Source organism: Mustela lutreola, chromosome 17, assembly GCF_030435805.1.
Source record: "Mustela lutreola isolate mMusLut2 chromosome 17, mMusLut2.pri, whole genome shotgun sequence".
Classification (NCBI taxonomy): domain Eukaryota; kingdom Metazoa; phylum Chordata; class Mammalia; order Carnivora; family Mustelidae; genus Mustela; species Mustela lutreola.
This window is the reverse complement of record NC_081306.1, coordinates 38,212,071-38,233,607: the sequence shown is the minus strand read 5'-3', so window position 1 is coordinate 38,233,607 and position 21,537 is coordinate 38,212,071. Positions and strand designations below refer to the sequence as shown.

Below are 21,537 nucleotides of genomic sequence, written 5' to 3'. Positions count from 1 at the left end.
CCCCACAAGTGGCAGATCAGGAAGACACCCTCCTTCTTCCTCCAGGAGGAGTGGCGCAGAAGTGCATAGCAGGAATCTGCTGGGTTTGGAGACTCCAAGGACCCCGTTTGGAGATAGAAATGCTCAAGATAGAAATGCTCAGTCATGGGCCAGGTGAGCTCAGAGTGTGGCCAGAGACCAGGGAGATGGGAGGGATTGACTGCTTTTCTCTGAGGATGCACTGAGGAGTGGGGCTCCGAGCTCCCAGCAACTACGGGGGCTGGAGATTGGGAGGCCACCATCTTCGCTCCCGTCCTCCAAAGTGGTATGGAAAGTGTTCAGGGAATAAAGGCTACCAAGAGTGAATCCGAGCAGATTATGTAGCCCAGCCCCTGGCAAGGGAGGTGCCATTCTGCCTCGGGCAAAGACATTTGAGAATGACAGCAACAGGCCCTGCCCCCAGAAGATCAGCAAGGATATCCAGCCAAGACCAAGCTCACCAATCAAGAATTGAGGAACTGGGGGCACCTGGGTGGCTCAGAGGGTTAAAGTTTCTGCCTTCAGCTCAGGTAATGATCCCAGGGTACTGGGATTGAGCCCCCTATTGGGCTCTCTGCTCAGCAGAGAGCCTGCTTCCCCCCCCCCCCTCTCTACCTGACTCTGCCTGCTTGTGATCTCTCTCTGTCAAATAAATAAATAAAATCTTAAAAAAAAAAAAAAAAAGAATTGCAGAAGTGGGTGCCTGGGTGTCTCAGTGGATTAAAGCCTCTGGCTTCAGCTCAGGTCATGATCTCAGGGTCCTGGAATCAAGACCCACATCAGGCTCTCTGCTCAGCAGGGAGACTGCTTCCCTATACCCTGCCTGCCTCTCTGCCTACTGTGATCTCTGTCAAATAAATAAATAAAGATCTTAAAGAAAAAAAAAAAAAAAAAAAAAGAACGAACGAACTGTGGAACTCCAAATCTAGGAGAAAGCAACACATAGAATTCATGGCTTTTTCCCCATGATCCATTAGTCTTTCAAAGTTAAATTTTCTTAATTTTATTTTTTTCTTATTCTATTTTTAAAGTTTTTCCTCTTTCCTATTTAATGGTTTTTAACTATTTTATCTTACCAATACCTTTTGAAGAAATCTTTTCAAATTTTCATTGTGAGGGTCATATTTTATCTCTTCATTGTATTTAACCTTATTTTTTAATATACATATGGGTTTGTTTTTTCTTTAAAATTTTGGGATACAATTTCTTCTAACAGATCAAAATATACCCTAAATCTAGCCTATGGCTTTGTTTTAGTCTCCAGCCTGATCACACTCTTTCCTTTTTTTTTTTTTTTTTTCTTTTTTCAACTAAACTTTTTGCAATTCCTTTTTAAGAATCTTTTTAAATTTTCATCCTTACCGGCATATTCCATCCCTTCACTGTGACTTTCCTTAAAATTTTGGGAGGTACTTTTTTCTAAGAGATGAGAATACACCCAAAATCAAGTGTGTGGCTCTGTTCAATTCACAAGTCATATATATATATATATATATATACATTCTTCATTTTTAATTTATTTTGTACCCCTTTCTTCTCCCTCCAGGTCTTTTCTGATTTGGTTGGCATATATTTTTCTGGGGTTGTTGCCACCCTTTTAGTATTTTGTTGTCTCATTCATCTATTCTTATTTGGATAAAATGACAAGGTGGGAAAAACTCTCCACAATAAAAAGAACAAGAGGCACTACTGACTGCTAGGGACCTAATCAATACAGACATTATTAATATGTCAGAACTAGAGTTCAGAATGATGATTATCAAGGTGCTAGCCAGGCTCGAAAAAAGCGTGGAAGATATTAGAGAATCCCTTTCTGGAGTAATAAAAGAACTAAAATCTAACCAAGTTGAAATTTAAAAAAGCTATTAATGAGGTGCAATAAAAAACAGAGGCCTTTGGGGTGGCTGGGTGGCTCAGTCGTTAGGTGTCTGCTTTTAGCTTGGGTCATAATCCTGGGGTCCTGGGCTCGAGGACTCCCACATCAGACTCCCTGCTCAGAGGGAGGCCTGCTTCTTCCTTTGCCTTATCCCCTACTTGCATTCCCTCTCTCACTGTCTGTCAAATAAATAAACAAAACTGTCTTTAAAAAAAAAAAAAAAAAAAGAGGCTCTTACTTCTGGGATAAATGAGGCAGAAGACAGAATTAGTGATATAGAAGACCAAATGATGGAGAATAAAGAAGCTGAGAAAAAGAGAGACAAACAACTACTCAACCACAAGGGAAGAATTCAAGAAATAACTGATACTGTAAGACGAAACTGTATTAGAGTAATTGGGATCCCACAAGAAAAAAGAGAGGAGAAGAAGGTATACTGGAACAAATTATAGTAGAAAATTCCCCTTAACACAGCAAAGGGAACAAGCATCCAAATCCAGGAGGCACAGAGAATACTCCTTAAAATCAATAAAAACAGGTCCACGTCCCATCATCTATGAGTAAAACTTAAAGTCTCAGTTACAAAGAGAAAATCCTGAAAGCAGCTCAGGACAAGAGGTTTGTAACATATAATGGTAGAAGTATTAGATTGGCAGCAGACCTATCCACAGAGACCTGGCAGGCCAGAAAGGGCTAGCATGATATAGTCAGACCACTAAATGAGAAAAACATGCAGCCAAGAATACTATAACCAGCTAGGCTGTCACTGAAAATAGAAGGAGAGATAAAAAGCTCCTAAGACAAACAAAAATTAAATGAGTTTGCAAACACCAAGCAAGCCCTTCAGGAAATATTGAAAGGGGTCCTCTAAGCAAAGAGAGAGCCTAAAAGTAACATAGAACAGAAGGGAACAGAGACAATATACAGTAACAGTCACCTTACAGGCCGTGCAATGGCACTAAATTCGTATCTTTCAATAATAAAGAATGTAAATTAATGTAAATGGGCTAAAGGTCCCAATCAAAAGACACAGGGTCTCAGAATGGTTAAAAAAAAAATTAAGACCCACTGATATGCTGTCTACAAGAAACTCATTTTAAATCCAAAACCACTTCCATATTTAAAGTGAGGGGGTGGAGAACAATTTACCATGCTAAAAAGAAAGCTGGAGTGGCAATCCTCATATCAGATAAATTGGGTTTTAAGCCAAAGACTATATTAAGAAATGAGGAAGGACACTTCCTTCCTCATACTTAAAGGGTCTGTCCAACAGGAAGATCTAAAAATTTTAAATATCTATGCCCTGAACATGGGAGCAGCCAATCATATAAACCAATTAATAACCAAATCAAAGAAACAGATCGACAATAATAAAATAATAGTAAGAGACTTCAACAAGGAAATAAAGGCTTTAAATGACACACTGGACCAGAGGGACATCACACATATATTCTGAACATTCCATCCCAGAGCAACAGAATATACATTCTTCTCTACTGCACATGGAACATTTTCCAGAACAGATCACATCCTGGGTCACAAATCAGGTCTCAACTGGTACCAAAATCTTGGGATCATTCCCTGCGTATTTTCAGACCACAATGCTCTGAAACTAGAAATCACGAGCAGCAAGTTGGAAAGGGGAACTCAAATAAATGGAGGCTAAGGAGCATCCTACTAAAGAGTGAATGGGTCAACTAGGAAATCAAAGAAGAATTTTAAAAATTCAAGGAAACAAATGAAAATGAAAACGCAACTGTTCAAAATCTTTGGGACACAGCAAAGGCGGTACTAGAGGAAAGTATATACCAATACAAGCCTTTCTCAAGAAACAAGAAAAGTCTCAAGTATACAACCTAACCCTACACCTAACGGAGCTAGAGAAAGAAGAGTAAAGAAAGCCTAAACCCAGCAGGAGAAGAGAAATTACAACAAAGATCAGAGGAGAAATCAATAAAATAGAAACCAAAAGAACAGTGTAAGAAATCAACGAAAGTAGGAGCTGGTTCTTTGAAAGAATTAATAAGATTGAAAACCCCCTGGCCAGACTTATCAAAAAGAAGAGAAAGGACTCAAATTAATAAAATCATGAATGAAAGAGCAGAGATCACAACCAACACCACAGAAATGCAAACAAGTATAAGAACATATTATGAACAACTATATGCCAGCAAATTTGACAATCTGGAAGAATTGGATGCATTCCTAGAGGCATATAAACTACCAAAACTGAACCAGGAAGAAATAGAGAACCTGAACAGACCCATAACCAGCAAGGAAATTGAAGCAAGGATTGAAGGAAACCACAGTTGGTGGCATCACCAATTCCAGACTTCAAGCTCTATTACAAAGCTGTAATCATCAAGACAGTATGGTACTGGCACAAAAACAGACACAAAGATCAATGGAAGAGAATAGAGAGCCCAGAAATGGACCCTCAACTCTATGGTCAACTGATCTTTGACAAAGCAGGAAAGAATGTCCAGTGGAAAAAAGACAGGCTCTTCAAGAAATAGTGTTGGGAAAATTGGACAGCCACATGCAGAAGAATGAAACTGGACTATTTCCTTACACCACACACAAAAATAGACTGAAAATGGATGAAAGACCTCAATGTGAGAAAGGAATCCATCAAAATCCTTAAGAAAAACACAGGCAGCAACCTCTTCAACCTTAGCTGCAGCAACTTCTTCCTAGAAACATCACCAAAGGCAAGGGAAGCATGGGCAAAAATGAACTATTGGGACTTCATCAAGATAAAAAGCTTCTGCACAGCAAAGGAAACAGTCAACAAAACCAAAGACAATCCGCAGAATGGGAGAAGATATTTGCAAATGACATACCAAATAAAGGGCTAGTATCCAAAATCTGTAACGAACATATCCAACTCAACACCCAAAGACCAAAAAACCCAATCAAGAAATGGGTAGAAGACATGAACAGACATTTCAGCAAAGAAGACAGCCAAATGGCCAACAGACACATGAAAAAGTGTTCAACATCACTCGGCATCAGGGAAATACAAATCAAAACCACAGTGAGCTACCACCTCACATCGGTCAGAATGGCCAAAATGAAAAAGTCAGGAAATGACAAGTGTTGGTGAGGATTCGGAGAAAGGGGAACCCTCTTACACTGTTGGTAGGAATGCAAGCTGGTGCAACCACTCTGGAGAACAATATGGATGTTCCTCAGAAAGTTGAAAATATAGGTACCCTACGACCCAGCAATCGCACTACTGGGTATTTACCCTAAGGATACAAACGTAGTGATCCGAAGGGGCACATGCACCCGAATGTTTATAACAGCAATGTCCACAATAGCCAAACTATGGAAAGAGCCTAGATGTCCATCAACAGATGAATGGATAATGAAGATGTGGAGTGTGTATACACACACACACACACACACACACACACACACACAGAGGAATACTATGCAGCCATCAAAAGAAACCAAATCTTGCATTTTGCAACAATGTGGATGGAACTAGGTATTACGCTGAGCAAAGTAAGTCAATCAGAGAAAGACAATTATCATACGATCTCTCTGATATAAGGAATGTGAGAGACAGGGTGGGGAGCTGTGAGGGTAGGGAAGGAAAAAGTGAAACAAGATGGGATTGGGCTGGAGACAAACCATAAAAGAGATTCTTAATCTCATGAAACAAACTGAGGGTTGCTGGGGGGTGTGGGGGTAGGGATAGTGTGACTGGGTTATGGACACTGGGGAGGGTATGTGCTATGGTGAGTGCTATGAAATGTGTAAGCCTGATGATCTACAGACCTGTACCCCTGGGGCAAATACTACATTACATGTTAATTAAAAGAAAAAAGAAAAAAAGAAAAAGAGTAAGACCCCAGGGATTCCGACAAAACACAGAGTAAAGAGGGGCGTGGACAGCAATGAAGGGAAAGGCTGTGTCATACTCAGGGGCCATGTGAGAAGAACACAAACTCTAGACGTTGACCAAAAAGCTATGTTTCTTCATGTGGAACGATCAAAGAGTGCAGGATGCATCCCACTGGCAAGATTCTCCGAGATGCCTAGTCACCTGACCCTGTTATTCTTCTAAGCTCCAGGTGTGGGGACGTCTGGGGACCAGGCTTTGCTGGCCTGGGAAGGGTAAAGGTCCTGGGCTCAGAGCACAGAGCACTGTGCTCTGGGGCACAGAGTATGGCTAAAAGTGGTTCCTGCCCAATCCAGACCAGGGTGTGCAGAACTGCCCCGGCCCGGCCTGTGAGCAGATGGGCTAGGGGAGCAACAGCGAGCAGGTCTTCCAGAAGCTGTGCCCATCCTTCAGTCAGACATCTCCAGCCAAGACTGCAGCCACCCTGATAAAGACCAGTGCCCACCAGTTCACGTGTTAAAAGTCATTACCAAAACCAAGAGAGCAGGGATGAAAACAGGAAGTAGTTAAGTTCTAAAGCATAAGTACAACAATGTACATCTTATTTTAACTTCTGGTTTTGCCGTCTGTAATTTCACAGAATGTACAATTTGCAGCAATCTTTTTTTTAACACTTGCATTTTTGCCTTATTAAGAAAAATACATATTAAGGGAAAAATGATAGTTTTTGTTGTTTGTAATGCACATCAAGTACATGTTTACAACCAGCATTACTGTGAATGCTCCAAACTGATTCTCTCTTTCCTGATGGATCTGAGTAGCTTGCCCAAGTTCATGATTACATGCAAAGAGAGGAGAAAACCATATTGTTCTTTCTCTGACTTTAAAAAAGCAGCTTCAGAAGCTTCTGAAACTCAAAGAAAATGGGTTTCACAAAACCTGGCTAACAAATTAAGAAACTAGACAGAACTGCAGATATTTAAGGATTTTAGGTGAGTTTCAAGAGGGAACAACCCTTGATGTGTTAAAAGAACACTCAGTACAATGTTTCAGAGACCGCTTCATAGTCAAGAACTCTGAGCCAGCTATGCATTTTCACACAAGCCAGACCACTGGATGCGTGAGTGAAAACACTCTGTGAGCGCCTCCGTCTGCGCCACTGTCTGAGGGCTTAGGATGCAGACCAGGCCATTCTCTCCCCGGCTGTTGCATCGAGGCAGTAAATGCTGAGAGGCGGCAAGGCCCTCGGAGGGGTGTAGACAAAAAGCCATGTGCAAAGGGACTCTAACAAAGGGCTGTGTGTGCCACAGCCACCTCCGGGGTCCCGAACAAACCCCACTGGGGCCGGAAGCCCACAGTCCACGGGCCCCACGGATCCAGAGTCCTCCGGAACATGCAGGAGAAAGCACATTCTCAGACATCTGAGGCCTCCAGAGCTGCGAAGTCAGAACGCCACAATGGGGTCCCCCCAAGGAGAGAGACCATGGCCATCCTCCAGAGCCAGGAGAGGAAAACAGAACCGCAGAAACGGAGAGGGAAGCCCGAGACCGTGAACTCCACCCACTCGCCCCCCAACCCGCGGCGCACGAGCAAGAATGTGGCTCCAGCGCTGGCTGAGGACTCTGACCCACAGAATCGTGCTCATTTTGAGAAATCTTAAAAATGTACAGTATTCAACTCGTCAAAATGAAAACATTAAAGAACGAAGTGGTAGGGGTGCCTGGATGGCTCAGTCGGTTAAGCGTCTGCCTTCAGCTCAGGTCATGATCCCAGGCTCCTGGGACTGAGCCCTGCAACAGGTTCCTGCTCAGCCGAGAGTCTGCTTCTCCCTCTCTAGCTTCCCCCCTGCTTAGGTTCCCTCTCTTATTGTCCCTGTCAAATAAATAAATGAAATCTTCAAAAAGAAAAAAAAATGAAATGGTAATGCAGGAAAATAAAGTAAAAATATTAAGAACCCTGGAAGAAAATGTTTGCTGACGTGATCCAAACAGGAAACATGTATAAAGATTTAAGACTATTTTCTAGGTTGGGGTGCCTGGGTGGCTCAGTGGGTTAAAGCCTCTGCCTTCGGCTCAGGTCATGATCCCAGGGTCCTGGGATCGAGCCCTGCATCGGGCTCTCTGCTGAGCAGGGAGCCTGCTTCCCTTTCTCTCCCTCTCTCTGCCTGCCTCTCTGCCTACTTGTGATCTCTGTCAAATAAATAAATAAAGTCTTAAAAAAAAAAAAGACTATTTTGTAAGTCAATTAAGAAAAGCAAAACAAAACAGTATTGTGACAGAAAGCCTGGCATAAGTGGGCACTTCACACAAAAACTAGAACTGAAAAAGCTACAAGCTGTGTGACTCCCTTGAACAACGCGGGGGTTAGGGACACTGACGCTCACAGCTGAAAATGCGCATACAACTTCTGAACCGCCCCCAAACTTACAGTATCCTGCCGACCAGAAGCCTTACCCACAAACATGCCGTTGATTAACACATGTTCTGTGTGTTATGTGTATGATAAATAGTATTGTTACCATACAGTAAGCTGGGGGGAAAATGTCAGGAAAATACCTTTTTGGTGCCAGTCTGTACTTACTGAAAAAAATCCACATATAAGTGAACCCAGAGATCAGGCCCATGTTGTTCATGGGCATTCGGGGAAGGCCAAAACTATACACACAAAACTATACATACACAAACTATACTATACACACAGCGCAAAGACGAGTGGTGGTCAGGGACCGGGGGAGGGAGGGATGAACAGGTGGGCAGGGAACTTTCAGGGCAGCAAATGTGGTCCATAAGATACTGTCATGATGGACACATGCACTATCCAGACATCAAGGCCTGAACCACACAACACAAGGCGTGACCTCTAACATCAACTACAGGCTGCAGATAATCACCTGTCACTACTACAGTGAACCACACGGACCCAAGACGTTCACAACGGGAGGAACAGAGACAAGGAGGGGTTGACGGCACCTCTCTACTGACCACTCTCTACTTAATTTTCCTATAAACTTACACTGCTCTCAAAAATCGTCTACCCAGCAAACGTGGTGGCTTGGCTGGTTAAACAACTGCCTTCAGCTCAGGCCATGAACCTGGAGTTCCAGGATCGAGTTCCACATCGGAAGTGGGGGAGGGGGGGGGTCCCTGCACAGCAGGGATTCTGCTTCCCTCTCTGACCTCCCCCCTTCTCATACTCTCTCAAATAAATAAATAAGATCTTTATTTAAAAAAAAAAAGTCTACACATTAAAAGTGATAAGGGAAATCTGTGTTCTGAGGTGGCCAACCAATCCAGCAGCAGACCCTAGTCCCAGCCCCAGGGCCATTCCGGGTCCCCACCCCCTGCCCCACCGGTCACAGCCATAACAGTGCCACAGATATGGAAGTAAAAGTGTATAAATTACCCCCTTTTTTGTGTTTGGGGCTCAGACCTTGGCAGATTACTCTCCTCTGAGCCCACCAGTATTACGTAAATCTCTGATCTCCAAGGTCTCCGAGTGCTACCTGGTTCTTTGGCCAATATCCAGTCCAGGCTCCACAACATTTGGTTCCCTGACTGGGAAACCCAACCGCACTGGCCCATTGCTGCCACTGGTGTGAGAGCAACGGTGGGGCAGTGACAAAAACGAGGGGACACAACGGAGAAGGTGTGCCCTTCGAAAACTTGGCAGTCTCCCACCTGGTTGCCTCGGACAGGCCCTGCTCTGTTTCCACCAGACTCAAGGAGACTTGGCAGGTGACGCCCTGGTCCCGACGTCAGATTCCCCTAAGGCCTGGGGTCCCAGCACCCAGTCAGGCCCATCCGTCAGGGTGAAGGGGAGACTGATCACCTCCCAGAGACCTCTCAGAGGGGCATGTCCCTCAGGTCAGATACCTCTCAGAAGGGGGATCAGAAAGGAACTTCCGAAAGGAATTCCACAGGTCAGGGCCTCCCAAGAGGGGAGGAACTGTAATAACTGGTGCGAATGGGTGAGTAAATGTGTGGTTTGACCTGGTTTGTCAGGCGGACTGATTCTGTGGCTCCACGGTCTTGAGACTACAGAGTCCGAATAGGCCCCAACCTGTTTCGTGGTGACCTCATAGGATCTATGATGAGCCCTTCGGGGCACTAGTCCGGGGTTTATAAGGACTTAGTATGGCTAAGAGGCACCCAAGTCTCCTCCAGGAGGGCACACATGTGGGCATCTGACTGGTCTCGCCTCTGGAGGGACACCCACCCTTTGACTGGCTCTGTGCCACCGCGCACGGGGACATCACTATGGCATCAGGGCAGAGTAAACCTATGGTTCTAGACTGTATGATCAACATTTCACGAAGGGGTTTTCATCCCGGCAAAGTAAAAATATAATGTGAGTTAGAAAGGCACAGCTTTAATGTCAGATGGCCTTCAGAAGGGACACTGGATGTCCTAATGGTTCACTGGGTGTGGCAAGTTGTAAGAGGAGAGCCAGGACACCCTGACCAGTTTCCGTACATGGACTCCCAGCTAGGAACTGCCCAGACCCTACCCCCTGTGTGCGATCTGCTTGCAACAGGCAGGGATAGGCCAGAGTTTTAAATCATGTCACCCAAAAGCCCCAAAAGGACCAACAGAAGAAGCCCCAGCCTCCAAAGATCCTAGCTGGAGATCTCATGGATAAACCGATCCTGCCCCCTCTGTATGCACCCCCAAGGCCATCTACACCTGATCCCATACAGTTCCAGGCACTCCACCACCATCAGTCTCCCCAGTGTCCTAGGCCCAGAGGATCCACTTTTCTAGGACCAGCAGTCAGGTGCACCCCAGGCCAGGCACAAACACCCTCCAAATGCTGGTACGAGAGATGTGGGAACCCGAGAGGCACAGTAAAGACAGAACAGTCCAACCCGGCCTGTTCCATGATATATTATCAACCTTTCTCCACCAACGACCACCTCTCTGGTACTAGCAATTACCACACGAGAGAAGAAGAATAGAGACTCTCCCCTGGCCAGGCCCAACCGAGCAGCCTGCCGGAGCTGAGGCTCGCCTTCTCTTCAAGATGGGCTGAAGACAACTCACCTGGACTAGCTCCAAATCAGGCCCCTACATAAAAAAAGAAAAGATAGTGCTCTGGGTACTCCCCAGACTGCTGGGCCCTGGCAATGGCCAGTCGCATATCTGTCAAAGAAAGGACTCCATGGCAGGATGGCCACTGTGCCTCAGGGCACTAACAGCCACAGTCCTACTTATTAAGGAGGAAGGCAAGCATACCCTAGGGCAAGAATTTAACATCAAGGTCCCTCATGAAGTTGCACCCTCATGAAGACACAGGGGCACCGCTTCCTTTACAAATCTCGGCTACCACAATACCAAGGGCTCCTCTGCAAAAAACCACGGGTCACCCTTGAAATAGTAAGGACATTAAACCCAACAACCTTTCACCCCATAGAAGAGGTGGAACCAGACCACGACGGCTCTAAGGTAACTGATGAAGCCTACACAAGCCATCCAGATCAGGGACCAACCATAAAGAATCCAGAACTCACGCTGTTCAGCAGCAACAGCAGCAGTTACCTAGAAGAGGGTGCGGAAAGCGCGTTACGCAGTGACCATGACAACTGAAGATGTGGGGCTCGATCCCAGGACCCTAAGATCATGACCTGAGCCGAAGGCAGATGCTTAACCCATTGAGCCACCCAAGTGCCCCAAGTTTAAGTTATTTTTCATGTAGAAAAAAAAGAAGACAAAGTGAACCCTGAGCTTGTGTCTTAAAGCAAGAAACAAGTCAAAGATATTGAGGGAGAAAAAGGGGAAGAAGGAAGATAGAGCTATGGAGAACAAGATGGCAAAGGAGCAGATCTAAATTTTGTCTGGTCCCAGGAATTCAGCTGGATAGTTGTCAAACCATACTGAATACTTACAAACTTAACAGGAGATTGAAGAAAAGAATAGTAGCAATTCTATAAACAGAAAAGTGACCCACTTTCTAGAAGGTAGGATGTGCAGAGACGTGAATCTGAGGCAGTATACGGGAAGACAGACCGCAGTGGGGAGGGGCCGGCTCCCGGCAGAACAGTGGAGCACAAAATCGGAACTTTTAGGCATCTGCTCTGCTGAGGGACATCACTCCAGTGGCTAAGTTGGGGGTGGAACCGTGGCTGGGACAGTGTGGTCTCAGGACCTTCAGGGTCACAGAGAGACTGGGGAGTACTAAGTGTGGTGAACTCCCAGGTATCAGAGCAGGGAAACCGTCTGAAAAGTCAGAGCTGAGGAGTGGGCTCTCAGCGAGCTAAGGGTTACCCTAAACCATGATCCACAGCACATTCTAGCCGCTACTCTTCAAGCAGGGACCCAACAAGTGGCAGATGCAGGGTGACCCTACTCCTTCCTCTGCCAGGAGGAGCAGTGCAGGGGCATGCTGCAGGAATCTGCTGGGATTGGAGACTCCAAATGGGGTCATGTGCCAGAGACAGAAATGCTCGGTCACTGGCTGGGTAAGCATGGAGTGCGGCCGGAAACCAGGAGGACAGGAGTAATGGAATGCCTTCCTCTGCAGGTGCAATAAGGATGGGGGTCCCCCCCAGGCTCAAGCTCTCCACTCCTCCAGGGAGGGAGACTGGGAGGCTGCCATTTTCATTCTTGTCCTCCAAAGCTGTTTGGAAAGCACTCAGGGAACAAAAGTTATGAAGAACCCAAGCAGATGACTTAATTTGGCCCCTGGCAATGGCAGTGCAGTTCCATCTCAGGCAAAGACATTTGAGAATCACTGCAATAGGCCTCTCCTGCAGAAGATCAGCAAGAACATCCAGCCAAAACCAAGTTCCCAATCAATGAGAACTGCAAAACTCCAGCGCTCGGGGAACACACCACACAGAATCCATGCCTTCTTTCCTCATGGTTCCTCAGTCCTTCAAAGTTAATTTTTAAAATTTTCTTTATTTCTCTGTTTCTTTTTTTTTTTTTTAAGATTTTATTTATTTGACACAGAGAGAGATCACAAGTAGGCAGAGAGGTAGGCACAGAGGGAGAGAGAGAGGGAAACAGGCTCCCTGCTGAGCAGAGAGCCCGATGCGGGACTTGAACCCAGGACCCTGAGATCATGACCTGAGCTGAAGGCAGCAGCTTAATCCACTAAGCCATCCAGGCACCCTCTCTGTTTCTATTTTTAAAATTTTTTCTTGTTTCTTATTTTAACCAGTATCTTATCAATTCCTTATTAAAAATCTTTCTCAATTTTCTTTTTTACAGTGATATTCTATCCCTTAACTGTACTTAGACTTTTGTTTTTTGATATATACATAAGGTTTTCTTTTTTTAGACGCTCCCTGCTGAGCAGATAGCCTGACGTGGGGCTCGATACCAGGACCCTGAGACCATGACCTAAGCCGAAGGCAGAGGCTTAACCCACTGAGCCACCCGGGTGCCCGGATACAGTTTCTTCTAACAGACCAAAATATACGATAAATCTAACGAATGGCTTTATTCTAGTCTCCTGCCAGTTCACAATCCTGTCTTTTTTAAAATGTTTTTTCTTCTTAACCAACTTATCAATTCATTTTCAAAAATCTTTTTAAATTTTCATTTTTACAGTCATATTCCATCCCTTCATGATATTTATCCTTATTTTTGTATATATGTTAAGTTTTCCTTTCTTTAAAATTTTGGGAGGCAATTTCTTCTAGCAGACCAAAATATACCCAAACTCTAGTGTTTGGCTGTATTCTATTCACCAGCCTGATCATATTGTTTTTATTTTTCTCCCCCTCTCCACCCTGACCCCAGTTTTGGATCATTTCTGATTTGTTTAGTGTATTTGTTACCCTTGTAGCATTTTGTTCTCTTGTTCATCTATACTTCCCTGGACAAAATGACAAAATGGAAAAACTCACCTCAAAACAAAACAAAACAAAAACAAAAACAAAAAACAAAAACAAACCAAGAGCCAATACTGACTGCCAATGAGTCAATCAACACGGACATTAGTAAGATGTTGGAACTAGAGTGCAGAATGACGATTACAAAGATACTAGCTGGGCTTGAAAAAAGCACAGAAGACACGAGAGAATCCCTTTCTGGAAAAATAAAATATAACCAAGTCAAAATCAAAAATCTATTAATGAGATGCAATAAAAAATGGAGGCTTCAGCTGCTAGGATAAAAAAGGCAGAAGAGAGAATTAGTGATATAGAAGACCAAATGATGGAGAATAAGGAAGCTGAGAAAAAGAGAGATAAACTACTACTGGATCAGGAGGGGAGAATTTGAGAAATAAGTGATACCATAAAACAAAATAATATTAGAACAATTAGGATCCCAGAAGAAGAAAGAGAGGAACAGAAGGTATGTTGGAGTCAATTATAGCAGAGAACTTCCCTAACTGGCAGAAGGAAACAGGCATCAAAATCCAGGAGGCACAGAGAATCCCTCTCAAAATCAATAAAAATAGGTCAACACTCTGTCATCTAATACTAAAACTTAAAAGTCTCAGAGACAAGAAAATATCCTTAAGGCAGCTCGGGACAATAGGTCTGTAACATACAATATTACAGCAGAAATATTACATTGGCAGCAGACCTAGCCACAGAGACCTGGCAGGCCAGAAAGGACTGGCATGACAGCACTAAACGAAAAAAATGTGCAGCCAAGAATATTATATCCAGATAGGCTGTCATTGAAAATAGAAGAGATAAAAAGTTTCCAGGACAAGCAAAACTAAAAGAATTTGCAAACACTAAACCAGCCCTACAGGAAATATTGAAAGGAGTCCTCTAAGCAAAGAGAGAGCCTAAAATTAATAGACCAGAAAGGAATAGAGAAAATATACAGTAACAGTCACCTTACGGGCAATACAATGGTACTAAATCCCTATCTTTCAATAGTTACCTTGAATATAAATGGGCTAAATGTCCCAACCAAAAGACATAGGTTATCAGAATGGATAAAAAAAAAAAAAAATGATACCTACTGATATGCTGTCTGCAAGAGACTCATTTTAGACCCAAAGACACCTCCAGATTCAGAGTGAGGGGGTGGAAAACAATTTACCATGCTAATGGACATCAAAAGAAAGCTAGGGTGGCAATCCTTATATCAGACAAATTTGATTTTAAACTAAAGACTATAATAAGAGAGGAGGAAGGACATTATATCATACTTAAATTAAGGGCCTGTCCAACAAGAAGATCTAACAATTTAAAATATCTATGCCCCTAACATATATAAGCCAATTAATTAATAACAAAATCAAAGAAACACATTGACAATAATAAAACAAGAGTAAGGGACTTTAACACCCCCCTCACTGAAACGGACATATTATCTAAGGAAAGATCAACAAGGAAATAAAGGCTTTAAATGACACACTGGACCCAAGGGACATCACACATATATGCAGAACATTCCATCCCAAAGCAACAGAATACACATTCTTCTCTAGTGCACATGGAACATTCTCCAGAATGGATCACATCCTGGGTCACAAATCAGGTCTCAACTGGTACCAAAAGCTTGAGATCATTCCCTGCATATTTTCAGACCACAATGCTTTGAAACTAGAACTCAACCACAAGAGGAAAGTTTGAAAGAACTCAAATATATGGAGGCTAAAAAGAGCATCACAATAAAGAATGAATGGGTCAACCAGGAAATCAAAGAATTTAAAAAATTCAAGGAAACAAATGAAAATGAAAACACAACTGCTCAAAATCTTTGGAATGCAGAAAAGGTGGTCCTGAGAGGAAAGTACATAGTAATACAAGTCTTTCTCAAGAAACACGAAAGGTCTCAAGTACACAACCTAAGTTACTACACTTAAAGGAGCTGAAAAAAGAACAGCAAAGAAAGCCTAAACCCAGCAGAAGGGAAATTATAGTATAGACAAGAGCAGAAATCAATGAAATAGAAACCAAAAGAATAGTAGAATAGATCAACAAAACGAGAAGCTGGTTCTTTCAAAGAATTAGTAAGATTGATAAACCCCTGGCCAGACTTATCAAAAAGAAAAGAGAAAGCACCCAAATTATTAAAATCATGAGTGAAACAGGAGAGATCACAACCAACACTGAAAAAAATACAAACAATTATAAGGAAATATTATGAGCAACTATATACCAGCAAATGAAACAATCTGAAAGAAATGGATGCTTTCCTAGAGACGGAGAAACTACCAAAACTGAACTAGGAAAAAGTAGAAAATCTGAACAGACCCATGACTGCAAGAAAATTAAAGCATTCATCAAAAATCTCCCAACAAATGAGAACCCAGGGCCAGATGGCTTCCCAGAGGAAGTTTACCAAGCATTTAAAGAAGAAATAACACCTATTCTCCTGAAACTGTTCTGAAAAACAGAAATGGAAGGAAAACTTCCAAACCAATTTTATGAGGCCAGCATTACCTTGATCCCAAAACAAAACAAAGACCCCATCAAAAAAGAGAATTACAGACCAACATCCCTGATAAACATGGATGCAAAAATTCTCACCAAAATACTAGCCAATAGGATCCAACAGTACATTAAAAGGATTATTCACCACAACCAAGTGGGATTTATTCCTGGGCTGCAAGGTTGGTTCAACATCTGCAAATCAATCAGTGTGATACAATACTTTAAGAAAAGAAAGAACAAGAACTACATGAAACTCTCAACAGATCCAGAAAAAGCATTTGTCAAAGTACAGCATCCTTTCTTGACCAAAACTCTTCAAAGTGTAGGGATAGAGGGTACATACCTCAGTATCATCAAAGCCATCTATGAAAAACCCACAGCAAATATCATTCTCAATGGCTTTTCCCCTAAGGTCAGGAACACGGCAGAGCTGTCCACTATCACCGCTGCTATTCAACATAGTACTAGAAGTTCTAGCCTCAGCAATCAGACAATAAAAAGAAATTAAAGCCATCCGAATTGGCAAAGAAGTCAAACTCTCACTCTCTGCAGATCATGTGATACTACTTTATGTGGAAAACCCAAAAGACTCCACCCCAAACTCCGAGAACTCATACAAGAATTCAGTAAAGTGTCAGGCTATAAAATCGATGCACAGAAATCAGCTACAATTCTATACACCAACACCAAGACAGAAGAAAGAGAAATGAAGGAGTCGATCCCATTCACAATTGCACCCAAAACCATAAGATCCCTAGGAAGAAACCTAACCAAAGAGGCAAAGAATTGGTACTCAGAAAACTATAGAATACACATGAAAGAAACTGAGGAAGACATAAAGAAATGGAAAAACGTTTCCTGCTCATGGATTGGAATAAAAAATATTGTGAAAATGCTTATGCTACGTAAAGCAATCCACACATTTGACGCAATCCCCATCAAAATACCATCCATTTTCTTCAAGGAAATGGAACAAATAATCCTAAAATTCGTATGGAAGAAGGAAAGGCCCTGAATAGCCAGAGGAATGTTGAAAAAGAAAACCAAAGCTGGTAGCATCACAATTCTGAGCTTTAAGCTCTATTACAAAGTTTTAATCATCAAGACAGTATGGTCCTTGCATAAAAACAGATACATAGATCAATGGAACAAAATAGAGAGCCCAAAAATGGACCCTCAACTCTATGGTCAATTAATCTGTGACAAAGCAGGAAAGAATGTTCAATGGAAAAAAGATAGTCTCTTCAAAAAATGGTGTTGGGAAAATTGGACAGCCATATGTGGAAGAATGAAACTGGACCATTTCCTTACACCACACATAAAAATAGACTCAAAATGGATGAAAGATCTCAATGTGAAACAGGAATCCATCAGAATCCTTGAGGAAAACACAGGCAGCAACCTCTTCGATCTCAACTGCAGCAACTTCTTCCTAGAAACATTGCCAAAGGCAAGGTAAGCATGGGCAAAAATGAACTATTGGGACTTCATTAAAATCAAAAGCTTTTGCACAGCAAAGGAAACAGTCAACAGAACCAAAAGACAACTGACAAAATGGTAGAAAATATTCACAAATGACATATCAGATAAAAGGCTAGTATCCAAAAATCCCTAAAGAACTTATCCAAATCAACACCCAAACAACAAATAATCCAATCAAGATGGGCAGAAGACATGAACAGACATTCCAGCAAAGAAAACATCCAAATGGCCAACAGACACATGAAAAAGTGCTCAACATCACTCGCCATCAGGGAAACACAAATCAAAACCACAATGAGATACCACCTCACACCAGTCAGAATGGCTAAAATGAACACGTCAGGAAACGACAGGTGTTGGCGAGGACACGGAGAAAGGGGAACCCTCTTACATTGTTGGTGGGAATGCAAGCTGGTGCAGTCACTTTAGAAAACAGTATGGAGGTTTCTCAGAAAGTTGAAAATAAAGCTACTCTACGATCCAGCAATCGCACTACTGTGTATTTACCCCAAAGATACAAATGTAGTGATCCGAAGGGGCATGTGCACCTGATGTTTATAGCAGCAATGTCCACAATAGCCAATCTGTGGAAAGAACCTAGAAGCCCACCAACAGATGAATGGATAAAGCAAATGTGGTATAGATCTACAATGGAGTATTATGCAGCCATCAAAAAGAGAAATCTCGCCATCTGCAATGATAGGGATGGAACTAGAGGGTATTATGCTGAGCAAAATACATCAATTAGAGAAAGACAATTATCACATGATCTCATTGATACAAGGAATTTGAGAAACAAGACATAAGATCATAGGGAAACGGAGGGAAAGATGAAACAAGACGAAACCAGAGAGGGAGATAAGCCGTAAGAGACTCTTAATCTCAGGAAACAAACTCAGAGTTGCTAGAGTGGAGAGAGGTGGGAGGGATGGGGTGGCTGGGGATGGACACTGGGGAGGGTATGTGTTCTGGTGAGCGCTGTGAATTGTCTAAGACTGATGAATCACAGACCTGTACCCCTGAAACAATACACTGTATATTAACTTTTTTAAAAGATTTTATTTATTTATTTGACAGACAGAGATCACAAGTAGGCAGAGAGGCAGGCAGAGAGAGAGAGGAGATGCAGGCTCCCTGCGGAGTAGAGAGCCCGATGTGGGGCTTGATCCCAGGACCCTGGGAACATGACCTGAGCTGAAGACAGAGGCTTTAACCCACTGAGCCACCCAGGCACCCCATTGTATATTAAATTTTTAAAAATTTTTAAAAAAGGAACCATCAGTCACTGGGTTACTAGGTAAGAATACAACTTTCACAGAGACTCTGGATGTGTGGGTACATATACACACATACCATGTGTATTCTATATACACATCCACTCATATCTCCTATGAGAGATTATATAATCCCTTTTGCACTGGCCAAAAATATGTCAGGAAAGTCAATGTGAATAAAAAATGTGATTAAGATAAAAGCCACACACAAAACAAAAGCTTCCAAACATGTGAATATATACTTAAACTCACTTGTGGTTCAGAACAAACCCAAGTCCTTTCCGCCCATGGCCACCGCCAAGTAAGCATCGTTGAAGTGGCCCCTCCCACTGTGGTCATGTCTAAGTCACAGTCTCTCAAAGAGCCTGAACGGCTGCAGAAGATCTTCATCGGAGGTCTGAGCCTTGAAACAACCGATGAGAGTCTGAAGAGCCATTCTGAGCACTGGGGACTGTGTGGTGGGTTTGTCGCATACTCCCCTGTGGAGAAGGTGGAGGCAGCCATGAACGCAAGGCCGCCCAAGCTGGACGGGAGAGTTGTGGAACCGAAGAGGGCTGGCTTAAGAGAAGATTCTCCAAGACCTGGTGCCCACTTAACTGGGAAAATCATTTTTGTCGGTGGCGTTAAAGATGACACTGAAGATCATCATCTAAGACATTATTTTGAACAGTATGGGAAAAGCGAAGTGATGGAGATCATGACTGACCGAGCCAGTGGCAAAAAAGAGGGGTTTTGCTTTTGTAACAGTTGATGACCAGGACTCTGTAGACAAGACTGTCATTCAAAAATACCACACTGTGAACAGCCACAACTGGGGAGTAAGGAAAGGCCTATGTAAGCAAGAGATGGCTACTGCTTCATCCAGCCAAAGAGGTCCAAGTGGTTCTGGAAACTCTGCTGCTGGATATGGAAGTGGTTTTGTTGGGAATGACAGCTTCAGTTGTGGAGGGAACTTCAGTGATCGAGGTGGCTCTGGTGGCAGTCGAGGTGGTGGTAAACAGGGTGGCAGTGCGGATGGCTAGAACGGATTTGGTAATGATGGAAGCGACCTTGGAGGTGGTGGAAGCTATAATGATTGCGGCAATTACAACAATCAATCCTCAAATTCTGGACCCATGAAAGGAAGAAATTTGGGAGGCAGAAGCTCTGGCACCAAGATGGACGCCAATACTTTGCCAAATCATGAAAACAAGGTGGCTATGGTGGTTCCAGTAGCAGCAGTAGCTACAGCAGTGGCAGATTTTTGTTTGTTTTTCTTTTAAGATTTTATTTACTTATCTGAGAGAGATCACAAGTAGGCAGAAAGAGAGGGGGAAGCAGGCTCCCTGCTGACCAGAGAGCCTGATGTGGGGCTCGATCCCAGGACCCTGAGATCATGACCTGAGCCGAAGGCAGAGGTTTAACACACTAAGCCACCCAGGTGCCCCAGCAGAAGGTTTTAATTACTGCCAGTAAACGAAGCTTAGCAGAAGAGGAGAGCCAGAGAAACAAGGAAGCTACAGGTTACAACTGATTCCTGAACTCAGCCAAGCACAGTGGTGGCAGGGCCGAGCTGCTACAAAGAAGACATGTTAGAGGATACTCACGTATACGGGGCAAACAACTCCAGGACTGTATTTGTGACTAACTGTATAACGGGTTACTTTAGTTTCTGTTCTTTGGAAAGTGTAAAGCATTCCAATAAAGGATTTTAATATAATTTTTTTTTTGCATCCATGCTGCTAAATATAATAGTTTGATCATGACCCTGAATAAATGTATTTTTTCTTAAATGTGCTGTGTAAAGTCAGTCTACACTGAAGCCGTCCTGGTACACTATCCCAACAGTGTGAAGTTCAAATTCCTTCAGGGTGATGCCAGGTTCCATTCGAAATTTATTTGCAACCTGCTTGGGCCCAGAAGCCACTGTCTCCCCAAACCTTGGTGCAGTTGAACTGACAATGTGTTGTGACCTGGAGTTCACATTAAAAGGGTCACCCAAACAAAGTCCTGGAGTTTGTTTGGTTATCAATATGATTGTTGGCACATCCTAGGCAATATATCTAAATTGAATAATGGTATCAGATAAAATCATAGATGGATTAAACCTTGTATAACACCCATTTTCATGTGTAATCAATAAATGACTTAATATTCTCTTGAGTGGGGGGGGGGGGTGTGTTGAAAAGAACAAACCCAACCCCACCAACCCAGTATGGGCCTCAATCAGCTAGAACACCCCAGGCCGCGTTCCTTCTCTGCCTGTTGTCTCACTAATAAGCCGGAGCCCCTTGACTGCCCCGCCCACCCCAGCCTTGCATTTCCTGCCACTCAGGGAGCCTCTGAAGTGCTTTTTCCACATGGGGACAAAATTATGTGATTCACAGTTTTGGAGAAATGCTCAGCGTGGTAAATATACTTGAGCCCATGCAGGAAAGGAACACAGAAAAGAAGTTTCTATAATGGTCCACAGATGAAAAGAATGAGCTATTTTAACGGCAGCATGGAGGAGCCGAAGGGGAAGGGACAGAAGCCACTTAGAACACAACAACAGGAACATGCAAATGTAACACAGGATGCAGACAGAGAGGAGAATGAACCCCATTGTTCGGGACAGAGTGACAGGCTAGACAATGGAACAGAGAGAGGACAGGGAAGGACAGCGGAAAGCATAGGTGGGGGGGCTGCAAATAATTCCTTTTGAATCTACTGG

At 43.2% G+C, this 21,537-nt stretch overlaps 1 protein-coding gene across 1 annotated transcript in view; it reads right to left on the bottom strand.

Moving 5' to 3' along the window:
- The window catches only part of ZNF12 (zinc finger protein 12), a 33,964-nt gene that overhangs the window by 10,019 nt on the left and 2,408 nt on the right, over positions 1-21,537 (bottom strand).